Source organism: Cupressus sempervirens, chromosome 6 (assembly GCF_028749045.1).
Source record: "Cupressus sempervirens isolate cs-2001-9-10 chromosome 6, ASM2874904v1, whole genome shotgun sequence".
NCBI classification, from domain to species: Eukaryota; Viridiplantae; Streptophyta; class Pinopsida; order Cupressales; family Cupressaceae; genus Cupressus; species Cupressus sempervirens.
In genome coordinates, this window is record NC_143123.1 from 591,824,627 (window position 1) to 591,842,573 (window position 17,947).

General features: G+C 32.5%; 1 pseudogene; it reads right to left on the minus strand.

The window, feature by feature from the left end:
• Nucleotides 1-17,947, minus strand: part of LOC149553637 (protein argonaute PNH1-like) — a 72,896-nt pseudogene that overhangs the window by 18,425 nt on the left and 36,524 nt on the right.

Genomic DNA, 17,947 nt, shown 5'->3' on the forward strand with positions numbered 1-17,947 from the left:
TTGGAGTAGGGATTTTCCCATGTGGTTTTCTCTATTTCTCCTCTTTTTAGAGATTTGGTTGTGCTTGGGTACCTCATTAGGCCTTGTTGTCAGGACCCATATCTACTTTCAATAGTAGTTTCTAGGTTTTCAGCTACTCCTTAAGTTTATTTTAAGGGAATTAAATATTGTCTAACTAACTTTATTTTACTTAAGAGAAACTTTAGGCATCTAATAATCAATTCTTTTATTAAATATTATCATGAAACCTTGTTTTTACCTTTTAGGGTTTTGATCTCCTTTATGAGGATTGATATCTTTGTAATAATTCATTCACTTTTGATTGTAGCAATTCATCTTTTTACTCATCAAAAATGTCTCATCTATGGATTTGTAAATTCTTGCCTCCATTGCTTTTTGCTTTTCTCTTTTTGTGAGAGGTGTTTGGATGTAGGTGATTCTATAGAGTTATGGGGTCGATCTTTCATCAACTTCAATACTTCCCTTCATTATATTTTTTCCAAACAAGGAGGAAATATTCGAGATCCAATTCACAGATAACATTGCCATCATATTTGACTTAAAGGAAGATAGTATGGTTCATCTAATGGAGAAGTTAAATCTATTTTTAAGGCTTCAAGTAGTAAGATTTATTTATCAAAATTTCATCCTCCTAGGATAGAATAAAGACCCACTTGAATGGTGTAGCAAGTTTATTATTGGTTGGGGAGGACCTAGCCATGTTGTTAGATACCTATAGTAGTACATTTGAGGTCATTTTTTTGACCATTATTGGTCAAAATTTTGACCCAAATTTGACCAACCCATTGGTCAAAATTTTTCTCGTCAAAATTTTGACCAACCTACTAGTTGGTCAAAAAATCCACAGAAATGGTGGCACAATTTCTGCCAAGCATTGGTTGAAATTTTGACTAATGCTAGTAGAAAATTGCACAACATTGGTCGAAATATTGTCCAATGCTTGGTCAAAAAAGTTTTGAGGCTCACACTTGTTGAGGTCGACACTTCAACAATGGCCCTTCCTATGAAATTGCTATCTAAAACCTTTCTAATGAGATAATGTGTTATCAGCTCTTCATCAGTGGGATGGAACGTGAATTTAGAAGGCAGTTGTACATCACCCATATCATAACTATAACTAAAGAGCCTCTATTATCGAATTCTCTTCCCTATCACCCATATTCATTTCCTTTGCTACAGGAAATAGGGAAGAGAATTCAATAATAGAGGCTCTTAACTTTTAGTTACAGTCATGATATGGGTGATGTACAACTACCTCCTGGATTCACATTCCATCCCACTGATGAAGAGCACATAACACATTATCTCATTAGAAAGGTTTTAGACAACAATTTCATAGGAAGGGCCATTGCTGAAGTGGACCTCAACAAGTGTGAGCCTCAAGGAGGGTTCAATTCCTTCCTTTATTATTCACTATGCATATAATCCCACACATCCATTTGATCTCGAATGATGATATGTACTGAATGTTGAGTGTCTATGCTGACTGCTCCAAAACCATCCATTTCATGCCTTCATTTGTACACAATGTCTTTCTAGTTTCTTTATACTCGTATGCCCATTTCATTTCATATGATCATCTGAAAATTGTGTCACTCCAAGCTCTTAACTATTTCCTCTTGATTGATCATCTCATGACTATTGAATGAGAGCTTTAGGATAAGCCATAAGCATCCATCAAAGCATAAAGGATTTTTTTAGATAGTGTAGATGAAGTAGTAGCATTTTCCTTGGGAGACATGCTTGCAAAATGGAAGCATAGATAAGTCATGTGAACTGTTTGAGAGGATGCCTGAACATAATGTGGTCATCAAAAGCCATGGTTGCTAGATATGCACAAAATAGATATATTGAGAGAATATATTTGTTTAAGTTGCAACTGCCTTAGTAGACATGCATGCAAAATGTGGAATCCTAGATGAATAGTTCAATTGAATCCTCTTCCTGGAGGAAGGTTACAACAAATACATAGTTCAATTGAATGGTCTATAGATACCATCAGGATCAGCATTTTGAACAATCCATCAGGATCCTAAATTTCCACCCCCACATTAATGAGGCTTGGGTCAAGCACTTCTTTTGGTATTTGAACATAACCAATGCAGGTAATAAGCAACAAATTCTATATTAGAGTTCAACTCTAGCAATTCAAATACTGTTTACTTCATGAAGAATTATCAAGACTTGTCCTTGAAAAGTTGATATCAATTTTTATTAAATGTAGTGATCAGTTATATCGAAGCTAAGCCACAATGTCAAAAACCTCATGCCAAATAGATATTTAATGCCCATTCCCCATTACATTGAAAGTGAGAAATGAAAATCTACTATTCCCTCAAAACATTTACGTGCTGAAATAACTCATCTAGTGATATCCAATTGATTAAATGGTTTTCAACCAACAAAACATTTCTGAATCTGTATCACATAGTTCAAGTGAAAGAAAATTGTCCCTTTTACATTAAAGAATTTAATAGTTGAATTTCCACTAATGGACACAAATACTAAAAGAATGAAATCTGATTTTTGCAATCCACAATATCTAAATTGTAAAATGAACCTAATAACTAAAAAAATACCAAAGAGAATGTGGGACATCCATCATCATGTATCTTCAATGCTCCCTAAATGAAGGATTTGGCTTCATAAACTTTAAAACATTTGAACTCAAGGATTGTAAGGCTCCAACACAATTTCAATACCCCAATACAACACTCTCTCAATTGTTCCAACAATCCAATTCTCTGCCCTTTAGGCCTACTGCATACTTGAAATGGGGATGAATTTGGCTTTTCTCAATATATTTGACAATGTAATGATGCTCACTAATGTCCTATTTGGTATATTACAACATATCATGGATTTCCTTATGTTTGTTTTGGATTAGCACAACTACCCTTGACTAGTAGTCTATTTTTATGCATAAAATTGTCTATTTTTTCAAAGGAAGTATCATCAAATGACATCCAATCAACCTAAACTCCTGGACAGTGACTTATTACCTCTCTAATTGATTAATCCCAAAGGAAATTGATCTCCAATACCCTGCAACATCAAAAACCCCAAACTAGCACTCCTAAACCCTTGAACTAGGGTTTCCTCAATCCCTCAACTACACACACTTCCAATCCCAATTAACAATGGATTCACCTTCACATGAACATTGTTTAATGTCTCCAATCATCAAATAGACCCCTTGTTTGAGTAGAATGTCTACTACTATACCTGATCATGCATTTTTAATGCACTGTCATGTTGTTGTTTAACTAAGATCACTCCTATCTTGTTTAATCTTGCATGTGCCTAGTTAGTAACTTATACTACATGTCAATTCTAGTCATTCCATGAATATCGAGCCCCCATACTCATGGAATGATTTCCATTATTCTTAAATTCTATTGCAACAAGTAAATAGTTAAAATAAGTCACTGGTTCTACAACTAGTGCGACAACAAGTTTAACAAAATGTGGAAAACATCAATTAGAAATGTGGATGGTTAATAATTCCTATCAATGCATTAATAAAGCAAACCAAATTGATTTGAGACTCCAAAGGATCAAGGAAATCTTATAGAAATTGAAGTTTTATTGCTTGTGGTATTACACTAGTCCGTACACCCGACTCTCTCTTCTATATCTATAATAGCAGCTCCCTCTTATATATATAAGACTTCACAATATAACCAATTCAACCAACTATCATTGGGTTGAAAGGTTCAAGTCTAAAACTAATACTTCCCTCCAAAATCTAAATGACCATTATATGTTTGAAAATTTGAACTTAAAACATAAATTGGCTTATTAAACATTAAAGCCCTTTTCTCATTATTAAAGTCTTACACCTAGTTTCCTAATATCCCTACTAGACTCATCCTCAACCTATCTTAGAATCCTAGAAACCTTATTTAGAACATTGTTGAAACTTGGACAACATTGTTCTCAAGCTGATACTGATGTATTATATTGAGGCCCAACACCTCAAAATGTTGGAACACCTTTAATTCTTATGCAAATCTATAACTCATATTGGGCCTGCAAGAGATGAATTATGCATCAATCCCCTATGGACTAGTACAATTCACTATTGCCATGCATAATTTCATCTTGATTCAAATCTCCATAAGGTAATGCATTAAATGTGAATCAAACAGTCTGTTGTAAAACATCAACAAAACTAAAATTTGATCAGCACTAAGTTATGCCCTTCCTAATTAAGTATCAATCCCATATAGACTAGTGTAATTCATAATTACCATGCATTATTTGATGTTGATTGATATCTCCTTGAGACAATGCATTAAATTGGAGTGAAACATAGTCTGCCAAAAAACCTTTAACAAGACTTAAAAGTTAAATGTTATCAATAATAAGGTATGCCATTTATAATGAGTAAAGCGCTTTCTGAATTGTACTGGGTGATTGATCAATCAAGAGGAAATAGTTGAGAGCTTAGAGTGACACAATTTTCAAATGATCATATGAAATGAAATGGGCGTGCGTGTAGGAAGAAACTAGAAAGAAATTGTGTACAAATGAAGGCATGAAATGGATGGTTTTGGAGCACTCATCATAGATACTCAACATTCAGTACATATCATTATTCGAGATCAAACTTATATACAGTCAGCATGGATTGAAAATCAATAGTAAACATAATAAAAGCATAGAACATTATTAAATAAGGCCAGTAAGTGATAATTCTCCACTTGCTAGAGCAGAATGGCCCATCTAAGGATAGAAATAACATAACTTCATCTACTAGCTTCTAAGCAGTGTAAAACAATCATCAATACAATTAGCAAATTGAGAAACCCAATCAACAATTCTTGTCCAACATATTTGAAGCATTGATTGGAAGCATGGTGGTTGTTTCATGTCCTTGGTTGGGAGCCTCAATTAATAGATGTAATAGGAGTTAATAATCAATAAAAGAAAACCTACTTCCAGACCTTAATTCCACCTGAAGATATCCAATGATCATCAATGCAGTTCTACTTTCACAATATCAATAATCCTGAGTCTTAAGTCCTAGAGATCATATCCATCCTCTACCTTGACTAAGAATCTAGATTATAATTAGCTTATCATTTCAATACAAGAAAGTCTCAGTACTACTTGGTACCAATATTAGTGCAATATCCAAGTAACATAAGGCTGCTCCAACTACTAAAACATAATGATATCAACATTAAGTTATGTGTCGTGATCTCAAACTACGAGCTACAATTTAACACAAATGTCTTATATTCATTTAAAGAGGTTCTTCTAAATCTATTTCTTCTTTCAATCATTTTATCTTTGTTATTCCTAGCTAAAATAAATGAATATTTCTAAGTTTTGAATCTACATGAACAGTGCACAACTTTTATTCAATAGAGGTATGAAGAATACTCGTGATAGATAGTTGTTGTCAGTATGCTCCAGAATACTGTCAATTGGCTTGTTCTCATATGTTTTGATTGTCTCCAAGTAATGAGCACACTCTTCCACACTACAATCTCCAAACAACAATCCTAATTAAAGACAAAAAATTCTCCCATTAAAAAGAAAAAAAATTGCACAAGTTATTTACAACAGGAATAAGGGGCAATATATCCTCAAAAGGTGTGCTTAAAAAAAGCACACATAATGAAATTTTTACAACATCGATCTTGTAGGGTAAAAAAGATTACTTCAAGTTCAAAGTGAATAATATTACAATAAAACTAGAAAAAAAATCATCACAATGTTGCATAGATGAGCAAGTCTCACCAACAAGCAAGCAATTATCAAACATGAAACAATTACAACAACACTTGAGCATTGTAGGCAAAAGTAGTTGACTCACAAGGATAAAAATAATTTCATTGATGTAGAGTCTAAGATTTTTAGCTCAAAATTTTTAGAAAAAAAATTTGTTAGCTCAATTTTTTTAGAAAAAAAAATCAAGTAAACATTACAATCAACAAATACACTTAAAAAGCATTGGACTTGGAGATTTCTTACCTTTAAAACTTCTAACTTTTGCAATTGTATAGTGTACTGTCAATTAGATAGCAATTAGCATATTACCAATTACATAATTTTATTATGAAGTTGTATAATGTAAATCTAAGGAATTAGAGAAACCGTCCCATTATCCAATTCGTGATCTATGTGTATGACTGTAGGCAGTTAGCATATTCTTTATAGGGCCTGTGGGAATATAAATAGGCAACCATTACCATTAAATATATAACCAAAAAATCTTTGATTTCATTTGTATTCAAAGCTTAACAATTTCACATCTATACATTACTTAAAATGACAAAATAGTACTTTTAAGCCCAAGAGTATAATCTATGAGAATGGAGTGGTTTGAGTTATACCTGAGCATTGACAATGTACTGCTTCCAAAGATGCATAATATTGAATGTTGGGCATCCCCTAATCCTTTAGTCACGTTCCCAGTCTAGAAATTTATTCTTATAAATGATAAAAACCAGATCAATTTTTGTTATAATACATAGCAAAGAAAACATGACAAGTTGATCTAAGAAATAAGTATTATACCTGTATCCTAGCATGACTACAGAGATAAAAGTGGAACTCTATGGGATGGAAAATTTTGGAATCAACCATAGTGCCTAACAAAATTTAGGAAACCCACATCAGTGTTACAAATTGACACCTTTGAATAGAGTAGAACAATACTATATAGCCTTATAGGATCTTCCTACCTAGCAAGATGTTCCCACTTTTGTCTATAGAATGCCTATCTGCATGGTTGTTTGCAAATAGTCTAGTATGGTGCCTCTTTTGAACAACAAAAAATGTCATTGGGGATTGGTAATTTGGATCAAGAGATGCACAAGCCTGTTCACACCACAAAACTTTTAGTTCATATAGCATTCAACTGTCTTCTTTAACAAAATCCAAAGAGAATACAAACAAACTAATGATCCATGTCAATCTCAATTGAATAGCAAGTACTATAGTGAGTATTAGGAAACTGACCCTGTGAATAGCATCTAGTTCATAAAGTAGAACTTGGTAAAAATGTCCTTCACTTACACCATCTCTGAATAAATAGCAAATGAATAAATACCAAAGCTGTCACTAAGGAGACATAAGAAATGCAGAACTAAATCTCACCACAAAAACCAATCAAAATGAAATAAATTACCTATTAAATATGATTCGTAGAGGCTTTTGTCATGTTACTTTGCAAAAATAAATCAATAGCTCCCTGCAAAGAATCAAAGTGAAATAATCATTCAAATTTCCTATTATCATACTTTAAATTTTGAGTAGCAAGTGAATTTCCAAAAATCATATTTTTAATTTTGAGGAGTAGTAACTTGTCTAAGAATTTTCAATTTCATTGGTTGGTTCAGTGCTAATAAAATGCATAATGATCAAGGAAGAAATTGTGCCCTAGAGGGTTTTCTTCTCTTTGTCATTTAGTAATTCAAAACACATCCCTAATCCATGGTGTGTGAAGTTGTAAAAGTTTTCCCCAAGTTAATTCCTTGTAAATTAAATCTCTTACATTCTAGATTTGCAGATTGTACTGGCTATACATTGTCACTACATAATATAGGTAATCATCCTAGTTTAAGATTGAATATAAATTGAGTAGTATATGTTGGTATAAAAGGTGGTCACTATTTCAAGTAGAACACCTCCAAATCAAATATAAACTGAATCAACATCCTAGCATTTACATCTCAAATAGAACTTACAAGGACATAAAAAAACGGGCAAACATATGATATGTACCAAAAGACTACTTTTAAAATGCAAAGTTATAGTCAAGCAAATCCCTAGCACAAATACATACCCCTAAAATATATAACTTTTGAACCAAACATGAAACAATCTTTTGCTAAGTAGCATGGAAAGCCCATAGACTAAACAAATACCACATATGATGCCTATGTTATCATTCCTCTAGTAATAGTGCCTCATACTGGATCTTGCCAGACTTTATGCAAATCTTGAATGAGCTCTTGTCGATGTGCCTGAGCACAAACTAGGCCTGCATACTTTGTGACTTCAGGCCAGTCTTGAGATGCAAACACCTAACATTTGCACCAAACCCAAAATATTATGATAAGCATTTTTCATATGAATTGTGTGAACCAGAACAACAACAAACAATGATCTATATCTGCCCCAAAGATGATAGTAGGTATATCACTAACCAGAGAAATCCTTCTAGAAATTGCATCAGTTTTCTTCCACCAACCTAACATGCAAAGCATCAACAATGAAAAATTAATAAGTTACATTTTCTTCAAATAGACATAAAATATAGAATATCTATGGGCACACTAGAACTGCAAAATCTATCTTCAATACACACCTTTACATTAATTTTGAGGGCCACATTTGCTAAATATTGCTTGCTCATTTTAAACACATGCTTTGTCAGGCAACATTATGAAACTAAGTCGAGATCAGTTTCACATATTCACTTAAGGTCACCTAAAGCAACACAAGACAACTCATCATTGACTAATATAATACAATGCCGCAACCCATCATAGAATAACAAAAAATGATTCTTCAAGAAACTTCATTTATTTATAGAAAATAAATCAAATACCAGAAGACCATTTACTAAACTCTTTCAAATTCTTGGATGAAAATAAAGGAAAAAATACACAACATACAAAGAACCATTTTTGTCATGAAAAATGACTATAAGAAGTTCTAGCACTTTTGTCTTGAGTCTTGCATTTGCCTCTTTACAGATGGTCTTCAAGGCTCTCTCTACTTGTTTGGGCCGTGACTAATGAATTTGCATCACAGGGTTTGGGTTGAAATTCTATAGTCAAACAAGAGGACATCACTTAACAATGAAGGACATGTCAAACTATTTAAATTATTATGGGTGTCTAAATTGTAAGTTAATTCCATCCCGAAAACTTGGCACCTCTGTGCCAACTCTTGACAAAACCCATGGGCAACACTCTCTAAACACCTTGTGAAAAGTTTACATAGGCCCAATAGTTTACAGTTCCTCCTTTCACCATTTTCTATTTCATGAAATATAATAACAAATTCTAAGCACTTTCATAGTAACACTTGCATCAAAGCTTATGTAAAATTTCTCTATCAGTAGAACTTAGAACTAAATAATTAGCATACGAAGTAAATCAAAGACATTTGAACTAAATAATTAGCATACAAAGTATCAAATGCACTCTTTTAGTCTTTAAAATATGCAAACACTTCATCCATTACCTTATTCATCATATTCCATTGTCCAACTTGAGGTAAGCAATCCTTTTCCTTGCTAGTTTCATGATACTTCAGCTGCACAATAATTGTTGCATTCATAGTTAAACATAAATGGAATAGAGAAAATTTACTATATATTACACAAACAAACCATTTTGAAAACAAAATAAAAGGTAATGAGGGAATCAATACCCAAGGTGTAGGCAAAATCTAGGCTTCTGCTAAAGTAAGCTTGTCACTAATTTTAAGTCCAAATTCTTTTGCATATGGATCTTGATGGTACGCATTGTGGAATATAGTTTTCATAGAAAGAAGCAATAAATTAGTCTTAAAAGTTACAAAGTAATCTAATAAATCTTTTTTTTCTTGAACTGTGCTAAAAACATCTGGGGCACATGCAATCCTACATGCCCAAAGAGATTTCTTCATTCAATTTTGGGATACAATTTTGTAGGTCCTCTGTGTGTTTGTTTTGATCTCTATCTGCTGAGCATAGCCAGTCTTCATAAGTCAACTAGGGAGTTTTTATACTTGTCATTTTTACTTATCAGGCATCACATGGCTATCTCAATAGTCCCCTAGTGACATTATAATATATTCTATTTCTTGATTAGTAGGATTAAAAAATAACTACCTACAGCTAGGCCATTATCATGCCCTTGTGTACTATGGCAACATCACTATAGCAGCTATTAATTTTAGATTTAATATTGACTATTTTAAATGGCTTTAAGTAGTCATTACTTCAACCATACAAGGTGACTAGGAATCTTGAGCTTTTGGAGCTCTTTTTAGTACTCTCTAGTAGCTCCAATACATCTTATTAAAAAATCTTCTATAGATCCTTGCATTAGCCATTACAATTATCTAATGATTCACATACTTTGGGTTGATGAAACCACTACTTTGAGATCATGGGCAATAGTGGGCTATATCCATCCATATACAATAATACAAGGGGGGGTCTCAAAAAAGTTAGAAGTTACTACTTCCTTAAGTGATTAGAGAAGAATTCAAAGAGAAACCAGTGTGTAATGAGGAAAAACCTCAAGTTTAGAATGACTTCCAGATCAATATTAACACTATTTTTGGCATGTTTTAAATTTAATTTGTTTTTTCGTGTAATTGTTGCAAGACTTGCAAAGTGATACTCCTGAATGCTATTGTGTCAATAAAGTTCTATTTTCATGATTTAGATTATGAATGTGCATTGGTCAATAATAAAGAATTATTTGTTACATTTCTATTTCTCAAATTAGAAGTTGCTACTTCCCTAAGTGATGAGGAAAAACCCAACTTTGGAATGAATTCCAGATCAATATTCACACTATTGTTGGAGTGTTTTTTTTTTTTTTTTTGTGTAATTGTTGGGAGGCTTACAAAGCTATACTTCTAAATGGTGATGTGTCAATAAAGTTATATTTTCATGATTTGGATTCTAAATGTGCATTTCTCAATACTAAATAATTATTTGTTGCATTTATTTTGATATGTAGCAGTTGTTGCAACAATTTGAGGGCATGTTAGCTACTATAATTAGCTATCATTTGGGCAACACATTTATGTATGCATCAATTATTGTACTGGATTTCCTAATATTACAACATTGCACAAAATAGAAAAAATACTTATTTAAATTATATCCAAAGACATCTTTAGTGCAGGGAGAGAATACCTTTAAAATGTCCATCCCTCATTCTTGAGGATTTTGACATGTAACTTTTAGAAGGGCGATAATTTGCCTTTCATTCAAATGTTTTGAATAGCATTGGCCCTCTCCTATTTTACAGACCTATTTAGTTACACCAATGAGTATTCTGCATAAATAGATAGAAACATAACTAAATTCTATAAAGCACTTCCTATTCCAAAAGATTTATTTGAATTACAAAGGCATACCTCCATTGGAAAATAGTTTAGCCTATGCTGATTTCCAACTTGTAGGCATGGAAAACTAGTATGATGTATGGTAAATCCATACATCTCCTAGAAATACTCCATCATAGATTTCATTGTTCCTTTATCATCCATAGGAAACCTATAAAAATAATATAATTAGCAACAAGATGTTATGTACCATATATAGGTTAACTTGCAGCCTCTTGTAATAAAAATATTTCCATTTTCATATTACTAATATTAAGCATCCTGAGAATCTTACGTTAATTCTTGGGTGGGTTAAGAAGTTAACCCAGAAATATGATATTTCCTCTGCATATTTGCTTGATGTGTGACCTCAACTTTTACAACTCTCAAGGCCTTCTTAATCTGTCTCAGTAGAGATGTCCTAATGACTATATTAGACTAAATTCATTATTTACATCCACATTTTAAAATTATCTTATATAATCCAATTGGGTGTTCTTGAAACCCCATACCTTGATACGATTGGCATCACACAATGGTCTAGATCCCATGTGCCTATTTAAGAGCTGAGCTACAAAATCAATAACATTTAGTGGCTCAATGAAGGTAGTCGATAACATATCTACAACAAAGGAGATGGTTGTCGATTGTTATTTTTAGGTCACCATTCAAGTGTAAACTTAATAATTACTCCTTGATACAAAATATAATATAATGATATGGGAAACATTTGCTAATAGAGAAAGAACAATTATCCTAATTAGTAAAAGGTTAACAAACAATATAGCAGAAAAATAACAAGAAGATGAATTAGGCTCTATCAAAATAAGGACAAGATGTTGTTTTCTATTTAGATGGAAGATTTTTATTAATGCTTAAATCAATTTTGAAAAAAAGAGATTCACTTCTAGCAAGATTTCTTGATAGGGATAGATTTTAGACCATTGAGACCTCATGTCATAAGAAGAGGAATTGGTCTCTATCAAAGCTAGGACAATATGTAGGTTTTGGAAGGTATGGAAGAATATATAAATTATGTGCATGTCTTTCAAAACAATGCTTAAATCAATTTTTTTTTAAAGAGATTCACTTCCAACAAGATTTCTCGACAGGGATAGATTTTAGACCATTGAGACCTCATGGCATAAGAAGAGGAAATGGTCTCTATTAAAGTTAGGACAATATGTAGGTTTTGGAAGGGTGAAAGAATATATAAATTATGTCCAGATCTTTTAGAGAAATGCTTTAAAGTTAGCAAATGGGACATTAAATAATTGAATGCTCACCAAGTAAACTTTTGGCTTCAAAGACAATCACCTCAAAAAATATGAAAAGGAGGCAATGCAGATGATGAGGTTTTGCACTAAAATCATGTGACCTTCATGGATCACTCCTTGCATCCCCCCCACCTTCTTGTGATTTGGTTGTTGTGAATTTCAAACCAGCTCAATTTATGTAAGAAAACCTTGCAATGAGACCCTTGGTATTTTAATTGCCTTGTAGGAGGACAAAATGTAGGTTTCTCAAGGTATGGAAGACTTCTAGTAATGCTGAAATAAATTCTAAAGGATGGGGATCACTTCCAGATTTTTCTTACGGGCAAGATTGTTGGCCATCAAGACCTCACATAGCAAGGACAAGATATAATTTTCTATAGATATGGAAGACTTTGTAGCAATGCTTAAATCAATTTTAGAAAAATGAGATTCACTTCCAACAAGATTTCTCTATAGGGATAGATTTTGGCCTTTTAGACCTCATGGAACAAGAAGAGGAATCAACCTCTATCAAAGTCAGGACAAAATGTAGGTTTAAGAAGATATGAAAGAATCTTGGCAATGCTGAGATCAAAATTAAAGGACAAGAATCACTTCCAACAAGATTTCTCTAAAGGGCACGATTTTGGCATTCGCAATCTCATGGACCAAGAAGATGGATTGGCCTCTATCAAATTCAGGACAAAACATAAGTTTTCTAAAAGTAAGAAATATTTTTAACATTGCTAGAATCAATTTTCAAAGGACTAGATTCACTTCCAATGAGATTTTTAAATAGTTCAAGATGTTGGCCTTCAAGACCTCACAGAACAAGCAATGGAAAAATGTAGGTTGTCTAAAGGTATGGAATATTTTTAACATTGTTAGAATCAATTTTTGGAGGACTAAATTCACTTCCAACAAGATTTAAATAGTTCAAGATTTTGGCCTTCAAGACACTAGCCTCTAACAAGCACTGGCCTCTAACAAAATTGGTATAGAATGTAGGTTTGTAAAGGTATGGAAGAATTTTAGCAATGCTGAAATCAATTTTGATCTAGGAGGCCTCATATGGCGAGAAGAGGAATTGAGCAGTTAGGCAAGTAGTTAGATGGGAAATCAAAGGCTATGAAAATAAGAAGGGAAGTCTAAGATTTTGCTGATGATGGTACACAATTGCACACTTCTTAGTTCTCCACATACTTCAAGACCACGAAGTAAAAATCAAGAACACAAAAAAAACATGTATACAAGAATATGATTCCTAAGTGTAGCCTAAAGCATGCACAACTTACTTTGTACTGCAAATCCATCTAAAAATAGAATAACAAACAAATTGGTTTATAGTATGAGATTTGGTCTTTCGAGTTGTATAAACATAAATCATAATCATAGTATGAGCAAGCACAGTTCCTTTGATACGAGAAATGACTAACTCATTAAGAAAAAAGAAAAACATGATATAACCCCATTGGAAACTGCATAAAATGCATCTGCATGGCATTTTAAAGTAGGCACAATTACTTTTGTACACAAAAACCAACTAAATGGTAAGAAACCAAAAAAAATAAAATAATAGATGATGTGATTCCCATATGGGGCTACAGAAAGTGACTCTGATGAATTATTGCCTAAATAGAACACAATTATGTTTCTGCTTAAAAACCACAAAGTAAAATGCAAGATCCAAGTGACACAAAGACACTTAGTATGATGTTCAATTAAAACCTTGGAAAAAAATGATACCATTATAGCCTAAGAAGCCATAGTTTCCTTTCTAACTAGAGGAAAAAAGGGGAACAAAGAAACAAGATCAAAAAATTGAAAAAAATGGGGAACATGAAAACAGGGCAAGAAATACCTTTGATGGGCATCTGTTCTTGCTTGGTCTATTTGTTATTTACTTGGTTTGGCTTGATAGATTAATAATTTTTGCAGATAGGTTTCCCAAAAATTGCATTGATGTTGATTGAAGAAAGGGCTACTTCTGGCATAATTTCCCTATCTACATGAGGAGTTGCTTGATCTCCATTCTTAGTGTTCTCTCCATTGGGGTTGAATCTCCTAGGAGTCATGGAACCAACTAATCCTCCTTTCATTTTTCTTCTATCCTCATCTCTATTCCTAAGTTCCATACCCCTTTCGCATATCCCTCCTCCTTGATCGAGAAGCAACAAAAATTTGTATGAAAAAAAACCCAAACATTTTACCTCAAAAAGCTCCCGCCTAAAATTTTCTCTTTTTTTTAATATGAACTTGAGTTGGTTAAAATTTCGTCCAACTTGGGCATAAAACCCTAGTTTGGTTGAAATTTTGACCAACATGGGGATATTTTTTTTTTAAAAATGAAATCATAGGCCAATATGGCCTTTGGTAAAAAAATTTGGTAGAAAAATAGGGGTAAATGTACTAGTTGTGCTAGGTATTATTTTGTCTATTAACCCTAATATTCGAGAGATGTGGGATTGGATTAAAGATAATTTTTCTAAGAAGTTGAGAAAATGGAATAATAGCTATCTAACCATGGTTAGTAGAGTGAAAGTATGTCAAACAATCCTATCCTCATATTCATTATACTACTCTTCAGTGTGGCTTTTGAATCAAATTTTTTTTTATTTCCTCTATAAAATATAAGGGATGTTATGTGATTGATGTTAAATGATGCATGAAAACCCATGCGATTTTCTAGGAGTGGTGCTCTAATAATAAGGTACTTGGTGATTTGGGATTGAAATACCTTAAAAATTGAGGCATTTCTCTTGTTGTCAAATGTATTTCTAAGGCTATTCATGGAGATGAACCCTATAATTTTTTATTAGAGATAATATTGATAGAGTCCATCCTTGTGGTAACAAGTTTTGATTAGATCCTAATATTCTAGACCTCCTCACCCAAAAACACAATGTCACAATTAGTGGATCCAATGTTTCTAAGTCCATTTGGAAAAAGTTGGAAGTATATTAAACTCTTTTTTAAAGATGTTGGGCTTTATGAACAAAATAATCTTATTTGTGGACAAAAAATGATGTGATGGAACCTAACTTGTAGGGGAAAACATCTGAGTCTTGTCCAAGGCTTCTCAACCAAGACATAGGCTAAGAAAGGTATATGAGATCCAAAGATATTGTCAATGATAACCTCCTTGTTTCGTGGACTTCTCTAAAAGAGAAGTTTTCTACTCCTGAATCCTAGAGGAGATATTATTCTATTTTTAAGAGAGTTTATGACTAGATTGCTTATTTTAATACTTATTTCTCTACTAAATCATGTTTGTTTCATCTTTCTTGGCCCGATTCCACACCCTTCCATTTGGTCAAGTCCAAATATGTCTATAACCTTCTCACACATTCCCATGATATTATTAACACCCCATAAATTGAACTGTATCATCTTAAATTGAAAAATCTCTAATTTAATGAAGGTTTAGCACCCATTTAATATAATTCTATCATTTATTTGCATTTATCTTCTATTTTCTACCATTTAAATAGTTCATATCATCTCATTGGACCTTTTATTAATTTTAGATTTACATAAATGGGTCGAAACTTTATTTCTCTTAAATATTGTGTCCTCATTTGTTAAATAATTTAAACTAATATTTAAATTTAGTCCTATCTTAGATAATATTTTATTTCCTCTATAAACTAATATTATGTGTCTCCTCTTATTTTCTAAATTAGGGTAGAACTTTATTAATTAAAATTTATAATCCTTCATTTACTCCCCCAAGAAATTATTAAAGTTTGAGGCATTCACAAGATCAAGGAGTCTCACTCAAGCTCTCAAGTACTCAACTCTTCAAGCAATTCCTCCATTGATGATCAAGTATTCAAGCATCCAAGAATTTGAAGGAATTTATCTAGAAATATCTTCTTTAAGATCCTTTGTTACATCTTCTACATCCATTCATCTTCATCTTCTTGATCCAAATGAATCAGTGAAGTGAGCATAGTACATTCGATTCAAGAAATCCTACTACTATAAAGTAATTTTGCACATCTATTTTACATTTTTTCTATTCAATTATTTTAATTCAAGATTAATTCCTAAATTGGATTTTGACTAAGGAAAACCTTGCATAATTAGTAAAAACCCTTTTTTTATTGCAGTTGTGGATCTCATATTGGGAAACAAGTTGTAGATCAGACTATCCTTTTCAACTTTTTATAGAATTACAAAATCAGAATCAACATCACACTCTTTCCATCAGAGTCAACTAGATCAGCCATGATCCTTTAAGGGTGATAATGTCAACCTTGATTTGGGAGTTCAACCCTTACGCATCATTGAACAATTTATGGGTTTTGTCCATCTCTCAATTTTTGGTCTAAATTAAAGGATTCAACCCTTTTGAAGGTCGTTTGGTAGCGTGTTTTTAGGTTTCTATTTCACAAGGTAAGTTTTTATTTCTTCTTTATTTGAATACAATTTTCCACTTCCTTGCACTTAACTCTTACATTTCACATCCACTTAATTGCTCTTCGTAATTCTTGCTACACTAGGGTTTCAAGGATTTTTGCATTCTTTCTCCAACCCTATAACCATTAGATCTTTGTTTAATGCATTAGTGCTCCTTTATCACTCAGTTGACACTAATATTTCTAGATCTAGTTACCTTGGAAATGGATTGAAAGGATAAATCTCCTTGAATCCCTCTTTAAGTTGTGTAAGTATGGTTATGTGATGAAATTAGGGTTTATAACCTTGATTCACATTTCCCCCTATACAAGAACCTTAAGTTTGAACCTTCAGTCTAGTATAAAGTTATGAACAACCTTTGGCAACATCCGTGCGATCCTACAATTATTTGCTTCTTATAGCACTTTGTTTGCATAAGCTTCCTTTAGAAATCAAGGAGGGATTTTAACATTTTCTCTATTAATAGAAGCCCAAAAAAAATTCATCTTGTTTTCTTTGAATGTGTTTTTTCTAGTAAAATTTGGAAAATGTTTGGTTTAAGCCTCAACAAATGTTTCTTCTTTTTTAGTATTCTTTATAGATCCTTTGTCAACAACAACAAATAAATATTCTTTGGTCTATCTTTTCTTCTATATTGCTTTGGAAAATCTTAAAAATTTGGAATAATGATATATTTAAGGGGAAATCCAGACACCTTACTCAATCTTTGTGGAGACTCATTTATAATGATGTCTCTCTATAGGTTACAACCATCATTAGGATGATAGAGAGAAGTTTCTTATGGATTTTGAAGGAAGGTAGGGTTGTGATTGAAAAGAATTAATTTTCTAATGGATATACTACAATCAAAGATGTATATATGAAATTGATGTCACCATGGTTGAGTTAATTCATAAGCTTAGAAGTAGTAGACAATGGAGAAATTATAAAATAATAGGTTGTAAATACTAAGGAGATTAGATCACTAAACATCCAGATCTAATTGTGAACCAAGCTTCCTCTCCTATCAATATCACTACCTCTGACTCCAACAACAACCTCCCAGATTATGTGGTGGATGGTCTCGACTTTGTTGTATTCTTAATATTCTTACTTATTATGGATTGTAAAGATGCCTTATGTGTGATTTTAATTTATTGATACATGCTAATTTATTTTTTTTGGTGCTCAAGTTT